Source organism: Spermophilus citellus (genome assembly GCF_964194105.1).
Source record: "Spermophilus citellus genome assembly, chromosome: 12".
In the NCBI taxonomy this organism is placed as follows: Eukaryota; Metazoa; Chordata; class Mammalia; order Rodentia; family Sciuridae; genus Spermophilus; species Spermophilus citellus.
In genome coordinates this window covers 42,064,396-42,080,449 of record NC_138198.1, presented here as the reverse complement: position 1 = coordinate 42,080,449, position 16,054 = coordinate 42,064,396, and the positions used below count along the sequence as shown (strand labels likewise).

At 41.5% G+C, this 16,054-nt stretch overlaps 1 long non-coding RNA gene across 3 annotated transcripts in view; it reads right to left on the bottom strand.

Moving 5' to 3' along the window:
• The window catches only part of LOC308631712, an 895,537-nt gene that overhangs the window by 868,341 nt on the left and 11,142 nt on the right, over positions 1–16,054 (bottom strand). For all 3 annotated transcript variants that reach the window (XR_014018316.1, XR_014018317.1, XR_014018318.1), the window contains 2 exons: positions 11,200–11,314; positions 10,870–11,043 (listed from right to left, as the gene is read on the bottom strand). This is a non-coding gene — a long non-coding RNA (uncharacterized lncRNA). The remainder of the gene's footprint in view (positions 1–10,869; positions 11,044–11,199; positions 11,315–16,054) is intronic.

The following is a 16,054-nucleotide window of genomic DNA, read 5'->3' as shown; positions in this document are numbered from 1 at the left end:
CTGGCTGGAGGTTTCCATGAGGGGCACAGCCCAAGACAGTGTCCACAATAAGCTCCCTTGCCCCTCAATTTCCTAATGTAAGGGTGGCCTGGACACCCTTCCTGTGAACCTGGAGTGATCCAATAGGCCTGCCGTTAATACTGGCTCCGCTTCTCCAATTGGAGGCCTACTGACTGCCTCGTATAGATTCTTTGTGTGAATTGGAGCCATGAGAGAATCCAAGCACCTATGGGCTAGCCTCTGCAGGGCTTTGAAGAACTCGTTTGACCCAAAGGATCCCTATTCTCACTTGATGGAGGTCAGGAACCTTACAGAGGAAGGCGAGAGACTTCATCCACAATGACTGCTTTTGTGCCAATTTGGCTTTGGATGCACACATGGGATCTCTCTTTGGATCCATCAGGTGCTGACAATCTAAGCCACAGCCTCACACAGGGCCAAGAGGCTGATTCAGACACATCCCTTTGCAAAGCCATTAAGCAAAGAGCCACAGGTGATGCCCATTCATTTCCATTTGAAAACTGTTTTCTTCAGGCTTCACAAAGGGGTGCCCTGAGGCAAAGGCCTTCCTGACATTCAGGGCAACAGAACAATAGGTAAGCAAAAGGCCCCAAGCAGGGTTTTTCCAGGGTGACTTTACTGGTCACACTGATATCTGAGTTTTCTGAGATGCTCACCATTCCTTTCAGCTCTCCAGTACATGGCCATGTCACTGAGCTTGGGATGGTACATATCTTGGACACAAAACCATGAGCCTATTCTGGAGAGTGGCCAGAATTCAGGAAGGAAACAGAAACTTAGGAAGATAGTCGGTGTTACGCATCCATAAGGGAAGCCGCACTCCATTCATAAATTGGGCAGGATGAATGCTGGGAAGCTTTCTACTAGACAGGTCACATCCATTCATGCATTCTCTTTTCTAATGTCTACAACCAGGGACACAGTGGGATACACAAACATAGAATCACTCGCCTCGTCAAAAGACTTACTAGAAACAGTCCACTCCAAACCAAATAAACCGCCTTTCCTACCTATTCTCAGAACATGAGACAAAACCACAAACTCACACCCACACCCCCAAAGGCACCTCCTTCTTCCAACTTGGTCTGTGACCTCCCGGAGTGCCGTCTGTCTGGTGGGCCATACTATGTTCCCCCGAAATGGCCTGTCCTGTCTCACATCTGGCCTCCTTGGCCAACTCTGTGAAGTTGCCAGGAGCCAGCGGTGAGCCACTACCTGCTTTCTCAGGAAAGGCCCCTCTGCAGAACTTTCCTGGCATTTGGCCATCCTCACATCAGTAGGTACCAAGAAAGACTGACTCTGTCCTTGGTAAATCCAAACAAGTGAGCCCACTGGGACTGGGACTGGGACTGGCTCTGGGTGCCTGGCTTCCTGGATCCCAAGTTCAGAGAGTTCCAGCACCAAGGAAGTGAGGTGAGGTCACTTCCTTCAGGAACTGAATGAGGTCACTGCCTTGGCAACCACTGTGTCCTAACAGTTGCTTCCAGGGCTCCCATGAGATGGAGGCTGCCCCTCCTTCCTGTGACACTTTCACAAATTAGAATGGAATATCAACCATAGGCACCAAGGAACAGCTCTCCACACAGGCCTGCTTTGCTCCATCTTGTCTACATTAAGAAGAGAGAGGCTCATTCAGACACATCCCTTCATCCTGACCAGGTTGTTTGCCATGGAAGATGACTTCTGCTCTCTCAGGTCCTTCACAGCGGCCTACGTCTTTTCCAGGGATCATTTCTGCATGGACCTTTGATGTTCTCAGCAAGTGGAAGATCCCCTACATTCCTGTATTGTAAGACCAACTCTGTCCCTGCTCTTCTGTAAAGTTAGATTGAGGGAAGAGTGTATGGTTAGGGTTAAGAACCTGTTCGGTTTGGGTTAGGAATCACTCTGCTGGATGATGAATGGTATTGGGAACCTGCGATATTTATAATAATATATAGGTGAAATATATGTATGAAAACAGAAATCCAAGTACGATTTGAAGGCCAGAAGGGCATTGGGCCCTTGATTGGGATACTTAGCTTTGAATGACTTTCTGCACAGATGTCTCAGATAAATCGATATACAATGGCATAGGACCTTGTACCTTGGATGATTGAATGTAGAAGAGAACATCCAGTCAAAATGGGATAGTAGATAGGATTAGGAAGATAGTTGGTAGGTTTATGAAGAAGAGTGAGTATAAAATTTGGACCAAAAGTTCTTTAGCAATAGGGTGTCGGTTAAAGAGTGAATGTAAATGTCAGCACACGTGAAGAGTCAGTCACAATGATGAACTGGGGAACATATGTAGGAAAGCAGATATCAATAGAGACATTAGGAAATCAGGCAATGTATAAAGTGAGTGAGAGGATTAGACATTTTGAACAGGGTTGAGGTTGAATATATCATCTTAGGAAGAAACAAATGTGTAGTCACCAACAGGATTGACATTTGAGAGCATTAGGCAACCTGGACAAGGATGTTTTGAGTAATCCATGCTCACTTTCCAATGAGGCTTTGGTACAATCCTAAGTGTGACCTTTGCATTTTGTGTCCAGAATATCACTGTGATAAAATGTATATGGACATCAGGTGACATGAGTATTTCTTCCACCATTTCTGGGAGTAATATGTTGAAGACATAAAAATTAGCCTTTGGGGTTACAAATAGGTGTACCCTGGGTCTATGAATATAGAGATAATGCATGAATAGACCCTACTGTGAATAAATATTATAACTGGTTCCAATTTAAATAATGGATTGAATTGATATCTGAAAATATATAGGAAATCTAATATTGATACACAACCGTTCATTCCAACCAGTTATACATCCAACGGTGATATTAGGGTTATGGTTTACCATGAAGGGGGTGTGAGTTTGGCTTCAAAAGGGATTATGGATATGGAAAAGAATGTGTTTGGAAAGAAGTCTCATGAAAAGACCAGTCAAGAAACGTGGAGGAATACATGTGTTCTGAAGCAGGAAGTGATTGAATGTGAACCAAATGCCTAGAAATTTGTGAACTTGAGGATGAAATACATATCCTATGATGTGCATCAACTGAAGAAATAGTAATGCACCAGTGTTGAATAAAAATGAACGTCAAAATACACATCATGTCCCATAGGAATCTACTTGCATTGATGTTAAACTGGGTCAGTTCCTGTAGAAATATTAGGATCTCAATGCACCATTCTCTGAAGTTAGTTTTCAGCACTAGGAAACAAATATGTATTTCAGGTGGATGAATATTTCTGAGAATAATCTTGTGAAAAGTTGATTATAAATCCACATATATGAACATGGATGAATTTAGGGAGTGTATAATAAGACACATATATTTCATATTTTGAAAAATCTGGAGAGTTTGTGTATATTGTGTGTGTGTGTGTGTTTGTATGTATATATATACAGACACATACACACAGAACACACACACACAGATATTAAAAATTAGAAAAATATATGCCAATCGAAATTCATCATGAAATATATATCATCCAATGATCCAAAAATATTTGTGTTACTGAACATGGATTTATGTATCATGTAGTTCAAGTAGGAAGCTCACCCGTAGGTTGAATTTTCAGTTCCAACAGCGTTTAGGAGGAGTGATATCTTCTCACAATTTGTATCTGCCAAGTCAGGCACCTCACAAGAATGGACGTGGGATAGCAGGTAGGATTCTATACGTGCATGTGAAAATACATGTTGCTGAATAGGCTACAAAGAAAGGGAGACAGGAATTCACACATTTGTTAACTTTCAAAGCACATGGAGAACTACTTCTATTAAATTGGACAAGATTTATAACACCTACCCTTTGTAATGCTAAAGGCAAGTCCAACTATACACCATGCCTGCTCTGAACTGCCTGTATTTCTATTCTGTTTGGGTTATTTTTCTCCATCATATTAGTATTCGTAGTCAGAATCTAGTAGGGTATGGGTTAGTGTCAGGGATTCAGTATTTCGAATGGAAAATAGGAAAATGAATCCAATGTGTAGGCAAATATGTGCTACACAAAAACCTTCCCACTCTCATCCAGAACAATGCCTTGACATTACCTTCGCAACAAGGAAGACGCAATTCAAGGAGAAGAGTTAGAAAAGCTGTGAATACGTATGTGGAATGGAAAATGCTCAGGAGTTCACAACCTTGGAGGTGGTAGAGGAGTTTCCATAAGTAAGGGAGACAGGGTAAACACTCCACAAACATGGAGCTCTGCTGGCCTAAAGACTTTGTGAGAAACTGCCTCTGAGGTTGTGCACTTGAAATATATGTTGTTGTCAGGAGCTTTAGCTTCCTTTGTAGTGAGACCAGCAAAGCTGGGTCTGCATCTATGTGACCTGGAGGACATGGTTTCTGATTTTCCAATGAACATGAGGCAGAAGTGCTGAATTCTCTCTTTGCAGGTAAACTGTGGCCACTGGGGTCTAAGTGTCTCCCTGTGTGGACTGTAAAGCCATTTGGTCATCCTCTACTTTTTGTGGTGTTTCTTGCTGCTGCACTGGGAGTTTGGAACTTGCTTCAAGAAATACAAGGAGTTAAAGTGGGACACCGTGCTGGAGGGAGTTCTATCATGTGTGGTGGGTCAAGGTCCTAGGAGAAGGCATCTGCCATGCTTCTATCTCACAGAGCTTCCCTCCTTGAACATAGCAACTTGATTCTGAACACTGCCCTGAAACCTCTCCATATAACAAGATGCCTTTACATAGAAGGGTCTGCTCACTGCACCATGTCAGTCACAAGCCATTTGGAAGCCAGTGACAGATCCACATGGCCCCACCACAGATGTTTTATCACACACCTGCACACCGCTGCTCTAGGCCCGCTACTCAGCAGGCCCCAACTTACTGGCATCTCTGTTTTACACCATTTTCGTGAAACCCAGTCAATCAAGGCACTGTCTGGTACACTCATGATCAGCAACAGGACATCCAAAGGTTCTCCAGTGCCACCTGGTCATGGGAATTTCAAAAATCTCATGGTATTTATCTAGTTAGCCATTTTTAAAGGATGAAGTTGGACGCACTGTGGGTTTCCATTCCTTCAGGAATTATTAAATGGTGAGGAAGCTCACTTCAACGAAAGCTCTGGAGAACTCTCACAAACAAGGCTTCCCAAAGAGTTGCCAAAAGGTCACACGGAGCCAGGCCCATTGAGGTCTACAAATGTGAGGTCCATGTGTGTTTTGACTCTCAACTATGGCTGCCAGGTCTTTAAGAATAAAATCATGTGATATCCGGGCTGAGATTCCCAGTGCTCTGTGGAAAGCCAGCCTGGGCCTAGATCTCAGTTTCCAAGGGCAACTCTCATGCATGGCCTCCTCAAATCCCAACACAATTTACGGCAATACTTCACTGAGGTCAGTTCCAGAACTCAGTCTCCAAGGGGAATCACACCAGAGTTCAAGCCCAGGTGGACCCAGTCATCTCTTCCCACCGCCACACCAATGACCACAATTCAAACCAAAACACTGCCACATGGCCCTCATCTTCTTCCGTATACACACTCATCATAACCTCTGGCTGGAGGTTTCCATGAGGGGCACAGCCCAAGACAGTGTCCACAATAAGCTCCCTTGCCCCTCATTTGCCTAATGTCAGGGTGGCCTGGACACCCTTCCTGTGAATCTGGAGTGATCCAATAGGCCTGCCATTAATACTGGCTCCGCTTCTCCAATTGGAGGAGTACTGACTGCCGGGTATAGATTCTTTGTGTGAATTGGAGCCATGAGAGAACCCAAGCACCTATGGGCTAGCCTCTGCAGGGCTTTGAAGAACTCGTTTGACCCGAAGGATCCCTATTCTCACTTGATGGAGGTCAGGAACCTTACAGAACCTTACAGACTGCTTTTGTGCCAATTTGGCTTTGGGTGCACACATGGGATCTGTTTTTGGATCCCTCAGGTGCTGACAGTCTAAGCCACAGCCTCACACAGGGCCAAGAGGCTGATTCAGACACATCCCTTTGCAAAGCCATTAAGCAAAGAGCCACAGGTGATGCCCATTCATTTCCATTTGAAAACTGTTTTCTTCAGGCATCACAAAGGGGTGCCCTGAGGCAAAGGCCTTCCTGACATTCAGGGCAACAGAACAATAGGTAAGCAAAAGGCCCAAAGCAGGGTTTCTCCAGGGAGACTTTACTGGTCACACTGATATCTGAGTTTTCTGAGATGCTCACCATTCCTTTCAGCTCCCCTGTACATGGCCATGTCACCGAGCTTGGAGGTGGTACATATCTTGGACACAAAACCATGAGCCTATTCTGGAGAGTGGCCAGAATTCAGGAAGAAAACAGGAACTTAGGAAGATAGTAGGTGTTGCCCATCCATAAGGCAAGCTGCAGTCCATTCAAAAATTGGGCAGGATGAATGCTGGGAAGCTTTCTACTAGACAGGACACATCCATTCATGCATTCTCTTTTCTAATGTCTACAACCAGGGACACAGTGGGATACACAAACATAGAAACACTCACCTCGTCAAAAGACTTACTAGAAACAGTCCACTCCAAACCAAACAAACCGCCTTTCCTACCTATTCTCAGAACATGAGACAAAACCACAAACTCACACCCACACCCACAAAGGCACCTCCTTCTTCCAAGTTGGTCTGTGACTACCCGGAGTGCCGTCTGACTGGTGGGCCATACTATGTTCCCCCGAAATGGCCTGTCCTGTCTCACATCTGGCCTCCTTGGCCAACTCTGTGAAGTTGTCAGCAGCCAGCGGTGAGCCACTACCTGCTTTCTCAGGAAAGGCCCCTCTGCAGAGCTTTCCTAGCATTTGGCCATCCTCACATCAGTAGGTACCAAGAAAGACTGACTCTGTCCTTGGTAAATCCAAACAAGTGAGCCCACTGGGACTGGAACTGGGACTGGCTCTGGGTGCCTGGCTTCCGGTTCCCAAGTTCAGAGAGTTCCATCACCAAGGAAGTGAGGTGAGGTCACTTCCTTCAGGAACTGAATGAGGTCACTGCCTTGGCAACCACTGTGTCCTAACAGTTGCTTCCAGGGCTCCCATGACATGGAGGCTGCCCCTCCTTCCTGTGACACTTTCACAAGGTAGAATGGAATATCAACCATAGGCACCAAGGAACAGCTCTCCACACAGGCCTGCTTTGCTCCATCTTGTCTACATTAAGAAGAGAGAGGCTCATTCAGACACATCCCTTCATCGTGACCAGGTTGTTTGCCATGGAAGATGACTTCTGCTCCCTGAGGTCCTTCACAGCGGCCTACATCTTCTCCAGGGATCATTTCTGCATGGACCTTTGAGGTTCTCAGCAGGTGGAAGATCCCCTACATTCCTGTATTGTAAGACCAACTCTGTCCCTGCTCTTCTGTAAAGTTCGATTGAGGGAACAGTGTATGGTTAGGGTTAAGAACCTGTTCGGTTTGGGTTAGGAATCACTCTGCTGGATGATGAATGGTATTGGGAACCTGCGATATTTATAATAATATATAGGTGAAATATATGTATGAAAACAGAAATCCAAGTAAGATTTGATGGCCAGAAGGGCATTGGGCCCTTGATTGGGATACTTAGCTTTGAATGACTTTCTGCACAGATGTCTCAGATAAATCGATATACAATGGCATAGGACCTTGTACCTTGGATGATTGAATGTAGAAGAGAACATCCAGTCAAAAAGGGATAGTAGGTAGGATTAGGAAGATAGTTGGTAGGTTTAGGAAGAAGAGTGAGTAGAAAATTTGGACCAAAAGTTCTTTAGCAATAGGGTGTCGGTTAGAGAGTGAATGTAAATGTCAGCACATGTGAAGAGTCAGTCACAATGATGAACTGGGGAACATATGTAGGAAAGCAGATATCAATAGAGACATGAGGAAATCAGGCAAAGTATAAAGTGAGTGAGAGGATTAGACATTTGCAACAGGGTTGAGGTTGAATATATCATCTTAGGAAGAAACAAATGTGTAGTCACCAATAGGATTGACATTTGAGAGCATTAGGCAACCTGGACAAGGATGTATTTAGTAATCCATGCTCACTTTCCAATGAGGCTTTGGTACAGTCATAAGTGTGACCTTTGCATTTTGTGTCCAGAATATCACTGTGATAAAATGTATATGGAGATCAGGTGACATGAGTATTTCTTCCACCATTTCTGGGAGTAATATGCTGAAGACATATAAATTAGCCCTTGGGGGTACAAATAGGTGTACCCTGGGTCTATGAATATACAGATAATGCAGGAATAGACCCTACAGTTAATAAATATTATAACTGGTTCCAATTTAAGTAATGGATTGAATTGATATCTGAAAATATATAGGAAATCTAATATTGATGCACAACCATTCATTCCAACCAGTTATACATCTAATGGTGATATTAGGGTTATGGTTGACCATGAAGGGGGTGTGAGTTTGGCTTCAAAAGGGAATATGGAAATGGAAAACAATGTGTTTGGAAAGAAGTCTCATGAAAATACCAGTCAAGAAACGCGGAGGAATACATGTGTTCTGAAGGAGGAAGTGATTGAAAGTGAACCAAATGCCTAGAAATTTGTGAACATAAGGATGAAATACATATCCTATGATGTACATCAACTGAAGAAATAGTAATGTACCAGTGTTGAATAAAAATGAATGTCAAAACACACATCATGTCCCATAGGAATCTACTTGCATTGATGTTAAACTGGGTCAGTTCCTGTAGAAATATTAGGATCTCTATGCACCATTCTCTGAAGTTAGTTTTCAGCACTAGGAAACAAATATGTATTTCAGGTGGATGAATATTTCTGAGAATAATCTTGTGAAAAGTTCATTATAAATCCACATATATGAACATGGATGAATTTAGGGAGTGTATAATAAAACACATATATTTCATATTTTGAAAAATCTGGAGAGTTTGTGTATATTGTGTGTGTGTGTGTGTGTGTGTGTGTGTGTGTATATATATATTCACACACACACAGAACACACACAGAGACATTAAAAAGTAGAAATATATATGCCAATCGAAATTCATCATGAAATATATATCATCCACAGATCCAAAAATATTTATGTTACTGAACATGGATTTATGTATCATGTTGTTCAAGTAGGAAGCTCACCCGTAGGTTGAATTTTCAGTTCCAACAGCATTTAGGAGGAGTGATCTCTTCTCACAATTTGTATCTGCCAAGTCACCACCTCACAAGAATGGACATGGGATAGCAGGTAGGATTCTATACGTGCATGTAAAAATACATGTTGCTGAATAGGCTACAGAGAAAGGGAGACTGGAATTCACACATTTGTTAACTTTTAAAACACATGGAGAACTACTTCTATTCAATTGGACAAGATTTATAACACCTACCCTTTGTAATGCTAAAGGCAAGTCCAACTATACACCATGCCTGCTCTGAACTGCCTGTATTTCTATTCTGTTTGGGTTATTTTTCTCCATCATATTAGCATTCGTAGTAAGAATCTAGTAGGGTATGGGTTAGTGTCCGGGATTCAGTATTTCAAACGGAAAATAGGAAAATGAATCCAATGTGTAGGCAAATGGATGGTAACAAAAAATATCATGCTAAGTGAAATAAGTTTAACTTATTAAGAAACTCAAAGGTCAAATGTTTCATATGTGGAAGTTAAGAAAAAGAGAAGGTAAGAACAAATATCAAGACATAGGGAAGATCATTAGGGTAAAAAAAGGAGATTTAGAGGCAGAGTGGGAATAGGGAAGGGAAGGCAATGAAGAAGGAATTCTTTAAGAATCATGTTATATGCATATATAAATATACTACAGGGAACTACGCTTTTATGTGTAAGTAGAAAGAAGCAATCAAATATAAATAAATTGACAGGTGAAAGGAAGCCCAGGAAACAGGAGGAGAATGGAGGAGAAGGAGGAGGACAGGAGGGAAAAGAGGGGATCATGAACTCAACTGGAATTCCATGCATGTATGATTTTGTTGGTATGAACACAACTACTATGTGTCACTATAAACTCCAATAAAAATAATATTAAAAATATATTCTGACTTGTAATGATTATCCTGGTAACATAATGCTTAGCTACTTTTCAAAATTATTTTTAATCTGGTTCCACTTTAATTGCTACTTAAAACTTATTTATAATTTTAGGCAAAATGTAATTCATAAATTTTGTGTATCAACAAGTTTTATGCTGATCTACACGGATTATTTTTAGCATCATGAAAGACTAAATCATTTTCATTTTTAAGGAACAAAGCTGAAGAGTAGTACATAGGACAGCTTATAACATCCATGACTTATCTACTTCTAGCAATAATATCCACTTATAGCAATGAGTAACCTAATCAGGCTTACAAAAATTCCCATGAGAACATGATTTTTATGGTATAAAGAAAACTATTTAAATGCCAAATTCTAAATTCCATAATTTGATCCCATTTCAAAGAGATTCATATTATGTAAGCCTTATTTTTGTAAATCAGTAGGAAACCTCCATGCAATCTTTATCAAAACATATTATAAAAGTAGAGGCAAAGTAGTTGATCTGAGTGAATGCTGCAGTTGCCAGTAGCAAACTGAAGAACATGTGTGCCCAGCATCTGGGAGGCAAACCCTGCACACCACACCACACAGGGGGACCACATTGGGTTCCTTCACAAAAGCTTAAAGTTCAGATTTCTGCATGAGTCTCTTGATTCTAATTCATGGAGGCAAACTAAATATACACATGAGCTATAAGAGGAGGAGGAGGAGGAGGAATACGAGGAGAACTTCCAACATTTGCTAATATTCTAATAGAGAAAATTCTGCTTATAATCAGTATTTGTTAACACACATTACTGTTAATTTTAAAGAAACATTTCAAATATTTTGGAAATAATGGTGATTGATGTATACCGTGTTTCTGGCTTCAATGTCTGCGTTGAATGAAAGCAGTTTTGTTGCTACTGATGTGCTCCTATAAAAGATAGCACAGTGGAGAGGAGTTTCACCCTTGTTGTTGTGAACATTTGGATTGGCACCATGTTCTAGAAGAAGAATTGCACATTCCTCTTCCTCGTACTGTAGGGCCTGTTGGTTTTAATCAAGAAATAGATTGTAAATTTGGGAAATCCAAGAAAAATATTTCACGTTTTACTCATTAGTTATAACTAAATGGCATTAATCAATTTTTCTTCTAAGCATTTCATCAATTTCATTTCCTGCAAAACCACTGGCTACATCTACCTTCATCAACGGTGTGTTGCCATCACTGTCACACAGGTCGACGTTGCATTTCCTCTTGACTAGAAGAGCCACCACTGCTGGATTGCCATAGGCACAGGCATAATGTAGAGGGGTTCTATGCAAGTAAGAGGCTTTGTTAGGAATTCATAAGACACCTTTTGAAATATACAACTTTTCATGCAATTATAAACATTAGCTACTCGTAATTCCTCTATTTTCTTCTGAAGAAGGTACAATATTTATTAGCTGACATTACTTATTAAATTAATGAATAATTGGCCTATGTCATTGACACTTTCTTATTTCTTGTTTCTGATACTGCTGGCAATTGCACCCGGGGCACTCAATCATGGAGTCATATCCTAAGCACTTTTTATTATTATTTTTTTAAAAATTTTGATGCAGGGTCTCACTAAATTGCCTACCCTGGCCTTGAACTTCCAATGCTCCCGTCTCAGCATCCTAGTCACTGAAATTATGGGAATGTACCACTGTGCCTAGTCCCAATGATTTTACTTATTTTTGTTTGGTTTTTCATGGTGCTGGGGACCAGCACATGAAAATCCAGACTGGGAGCATTCTAGGTAAGGGCTCTACCAAAGAGCCACATCCCCAGAGCAGAGCAGCCAACTTGCCTAAAAAGAATAAGGCTTTGGAATTTAGCTCATCTTTGGTTTAAATTCTACTTTAAGCTCTGATGTACTAGTTATCCCATAGTCTTCCTATCCCTCATTTCTTCACTAATAAAGTAAGGATTAAAATGAGTAATTATCTCCCAGGATACTACTGTGATGCTTAATAAAGAATCTATGTAAAACATCTGAAGGGTTTCTAACACAAGCAACAGCTCCATAATTGGTAGCTATTGTAACTAAGATTATTGCTATTAATCAACAAAGAGTATTTCAATTAATAAAATAGTAGCAATATAGTGATTTTACAGGTATCTTTTTAAAACTGTATTTCAATGAGTCTTAAGATGCTTTTTTCCTATCATTTCAACCCTGACATAAGAATGCCACTAATAATTCAGGCTGCATTTCAATTATAATTGGCAGCATTAAATTTTTTACTTCATTCACAAAATAAAGGACCATTATAATCTATGGTGCCTTACCTTAAGTGAAATGCGAAACAAACAATAGATTTATGTCAGTTCTCATCACGTGGAGAGCATTTAAATTCAGTTCTTAAATGTACTATAGGTAAAGCAGGCTGAGTAATAAAAGCAAAAGACCAAACTAAAAGCAAAGTAATCTTTGCTTATTTTTTCCCAAGTAATTTAAAGCCAAAGGAAAAAGAACACAAATGAATTAGTATTGGTTAAATTTGTTCAGTATTTAGACATACAGGATATATGTAAATCAGGTATTTCCAAATGTTCAGTATTTAATACTTTAACTTTTCAAAAGGGAAGTTCACAATTTCCTATCTCCATAAATGCTTGATTGAAAAAGAGGAAAAACCGTTTCATTTGGTACTGAGTCCTATTCACTTCAGTTTTAATTAACTGTCACATAAATTTTTTAAGAAAATTCTATGAGATAGAATATGTTAACTACAAAATAAATAGTTGTGCAGTTTATGAGCATAAAAATAGGTATTCAGTTCATGAGTACAAATGAATAGAATTAAAAAATAGATGAGTATAGGTGAGAACTTCAGTATTTTTAAGTGAAACTTTTATAAAGCAATACTTTTGCAGTAGTAATAATCTTTCATACTTGCTTTCTTCTATTTTCATCAAGATGCAACCAGAACAAAATTATTAACCTATAGTTGCATATATGAAATGAAATGTATGTGTACTAATATCTACAATAGATGAAATGTACTATAGAACTTCTATATACAAGTTTACTAGAAGAAAATACAAATGCTTCTTTATGCTGGCAAAGACTGTTCTAAGAAAGAATGAATTGAAAAGAAAACTTCCTTTTGTTCTACCTCTCTTTTTAAAATCTATTATGCTGCTGCTGATGATGATGTTGTGCTGGGGACTGAACCCTTACCCTTGAGCTTGCCAGACAAGAAGTGCTCTAACACTGAACTACATTTCCAACCCTGGAATCTAATTTAAATCAAAGTACTCTTTTACAGATGATCAAGTGACAGTGACATATGAAATAGAAAAAAAAATATTTAGTATCCTTGGTAAGAGAAGAAATTTAAGTCTAACAAATGAAATACATTTCTCAGCTTCAATGTTTGAGAATAAAGAGCAGCAGCATTGGGCTATTAAGGTTTTAGCTGTTTAATGCTCCCCAAATAGATGACTTGATGGAAACTTCTGTGCATCATTTGAAATTGTGCAAGCTGCTACCTACCAAATTCCATTTTACTCTTCCAGATATTTGAGTATTCTTTTTATCCTATTCCAGTCCCTAATCTTTTGGCCATTGGTGAACAAGTAATTTGTGAAAGTTAATTATGTATTTTGATACATAGAATGACAAGTCTTTGTTCACTGCAAACATTTCCTTAGGTCATCATGACCCTAAAGGACTGCGTGTGGAACTCAAAAATGTACTGATATTTTTATTTGGTTTTTGTGAAATCGATAACCTCAGAAAGAGCTCACACTTTGGGTCAACGAGTATTCCTATGCACAAACCACCAGCAGGGCCTACCTTTGACATCCTTAGTCTCTTCAGAACAGGGTAGGACAAGGGCAGCAGCACGCATCTCTGCAGGATAGGCACCCTTTGTGTGCTGCTCCCTTGGCCCTAGTGACTGAGAGCCTGCAATGCCTGGATGCTCTCAACCAATGCTCTGCTCTACCTGCTTGAACACATACTCAGTAATGGATAACTACAAGAAAGGATACTGGAACAGTGGAATCAGCAATTTGCAATTTTGTGCAGGAAGCTCTTCGCAGATGCTTTTTTAGTGTAGTGTGCCCGATGTGGTGACAAAATTGAAAAAGCATGTTGTGTTTGGTGCTTTGGAAAGTGTGAAAGCTGCTAGTGAGTCTAGTGTCCTCTCTCTGGAAAAGTACCTGCAGTTAAGGAAGTATTTGCAGAAAATTCAGGGATTGTCAACAAGTGCTGTTATGAAGATGGCTGGATGATCAGGATGACACCAAGTTATCCTTCAGGATTTGATGAACTAGTGAGTGGAGCATGTGAGAAATAAGTAAAAGCTTAGTTTAGGGGTGAAAGTCACACCCCTAAATAAACTAGTGTGAAATAATTTTTAAAACAAAACAAGAATGAACATGGAAACATCTTCCCAATTCAGAGTCTTGTAAGGCCCTCAGGACACAACAGATATCGTATCTGAAAACTTTCCTTAGCCCTGGTGTTGCTGTATTATGAGAATACTTTTCTCATACACTTTTCTTCATGCTTTTGAAAATGTGCACATTAACAGCTGCTGTGTATATCTAATTTTTTTTTAAGTCAGTCACCCTATAGGGAAATTTTAAGTGTCTGGGAAACCAGTTGAAGTTTCGTTTTTGTTTATTTGCCCATTAGAAGTCCTGGGCACCGGACCTCCAAAGGTTGCAGGTCCTGGATATCGAGGACTCCATGGGTATTTAAAGTCAAACATCCTGGTGAAAGGAGAACCGGTCTCCCTTCTGCTCTGCCCCCACCGGCACAGCCTGGATGGAGCAGGCTTCCATTCCAACAGCCCAGCTTTCCCCCATTGGCCCTGTGCCCCTCAGCCCCTGGCCTCCAGACCCTATTACCTATTTTTTTGGTCAGTATCATCAACATGACAGCCGCGTCCCAGATAGCGTTCAATTCTTTTCAGTTCACAATTTTTGGCAGCCTGGTGGATCTTCCCAAGGGGGTTATATCCAATAACCTTGGTCCCAAGGCTTAAATAAACAAAACTTTTTCCAGGCTCTGGCCATTCCTGCAGACGTGGTAAACTGCCTGTGTCCAGCGGCCTACCAAGGCGGCTCCTCCATTAGCTATCCACCAGCCTTCGGGCAAAACAGTCGTTGCTGGGAGACACTGGTAAACACAAGTGCGTGGGCACGCACGCACGGCGCCACAATCTGCCTGGCCGTCAGTGATTGGCTCCTGGTGGGCCCGCCCCCTGCACTGTGCTCTGCGCCTGGCTCTTCTGTCCAGTAGGGGGAGCTGCAGTACCCCTTCCAGCTCCTGGGTCCCTAACACTTCTGCATCCAGGACCTAATCCTCCACCACCACACACACACCACGCTGCACACTGAGCTTCCCTACCTGCAGCTCTCTGCCCAGTTCCACTCTAGGGCGTGGAGGAGGGCGTGTCTGCCCTCCTGGAGGACAGCAAGAATGCAGGAGCAGAATTGGGGTGAGTCCAGGAGGTGCACAGCACTCGCCGGACCTCGGGAACTCCAAGGAGAGTCTCCGCTGCAGTGCAGTGCGGCCTCTTCCAGCCGAGTTGGCCTTGGCAGTATGAGCTCCGGGGACAGGGCTCTGTGGCTGGGCATGGCCTGGAGTGCCTGGTTCCCTCCCTGCAGGGCCTAGGGCTTTATTTCATATCCCTGCCCCTGCTCCAATGCCTCTGGTTCCACCTGGCTCCTTACAGGTTTGGACCCACTCTCCCTGCCCATCACAGGATGATGAAGCCTCACTCAGAAGCAAGCCAGTCTTGGATCCTGAAAGCTTAACACCCGGTTCAGGTCCTTTACAGACCCTCCTTCATGGCATTTATCGTACTTAATTTGTTTTATCCCTAAATACTCACTGAAATGAAGGAGGCCCGACATACTAATTTGGACACTGTTCTCACCTACATAACTGACTCCCAGTTTGGCCTCCAGGACTCAAGTCAAACTTGTGAAACAAGTCAGTAGATGCATGGAGACACCAAGGGCCTCTCTGCTTCTCTAGGCTGTGACGTCAGGACCTCCACATATGGC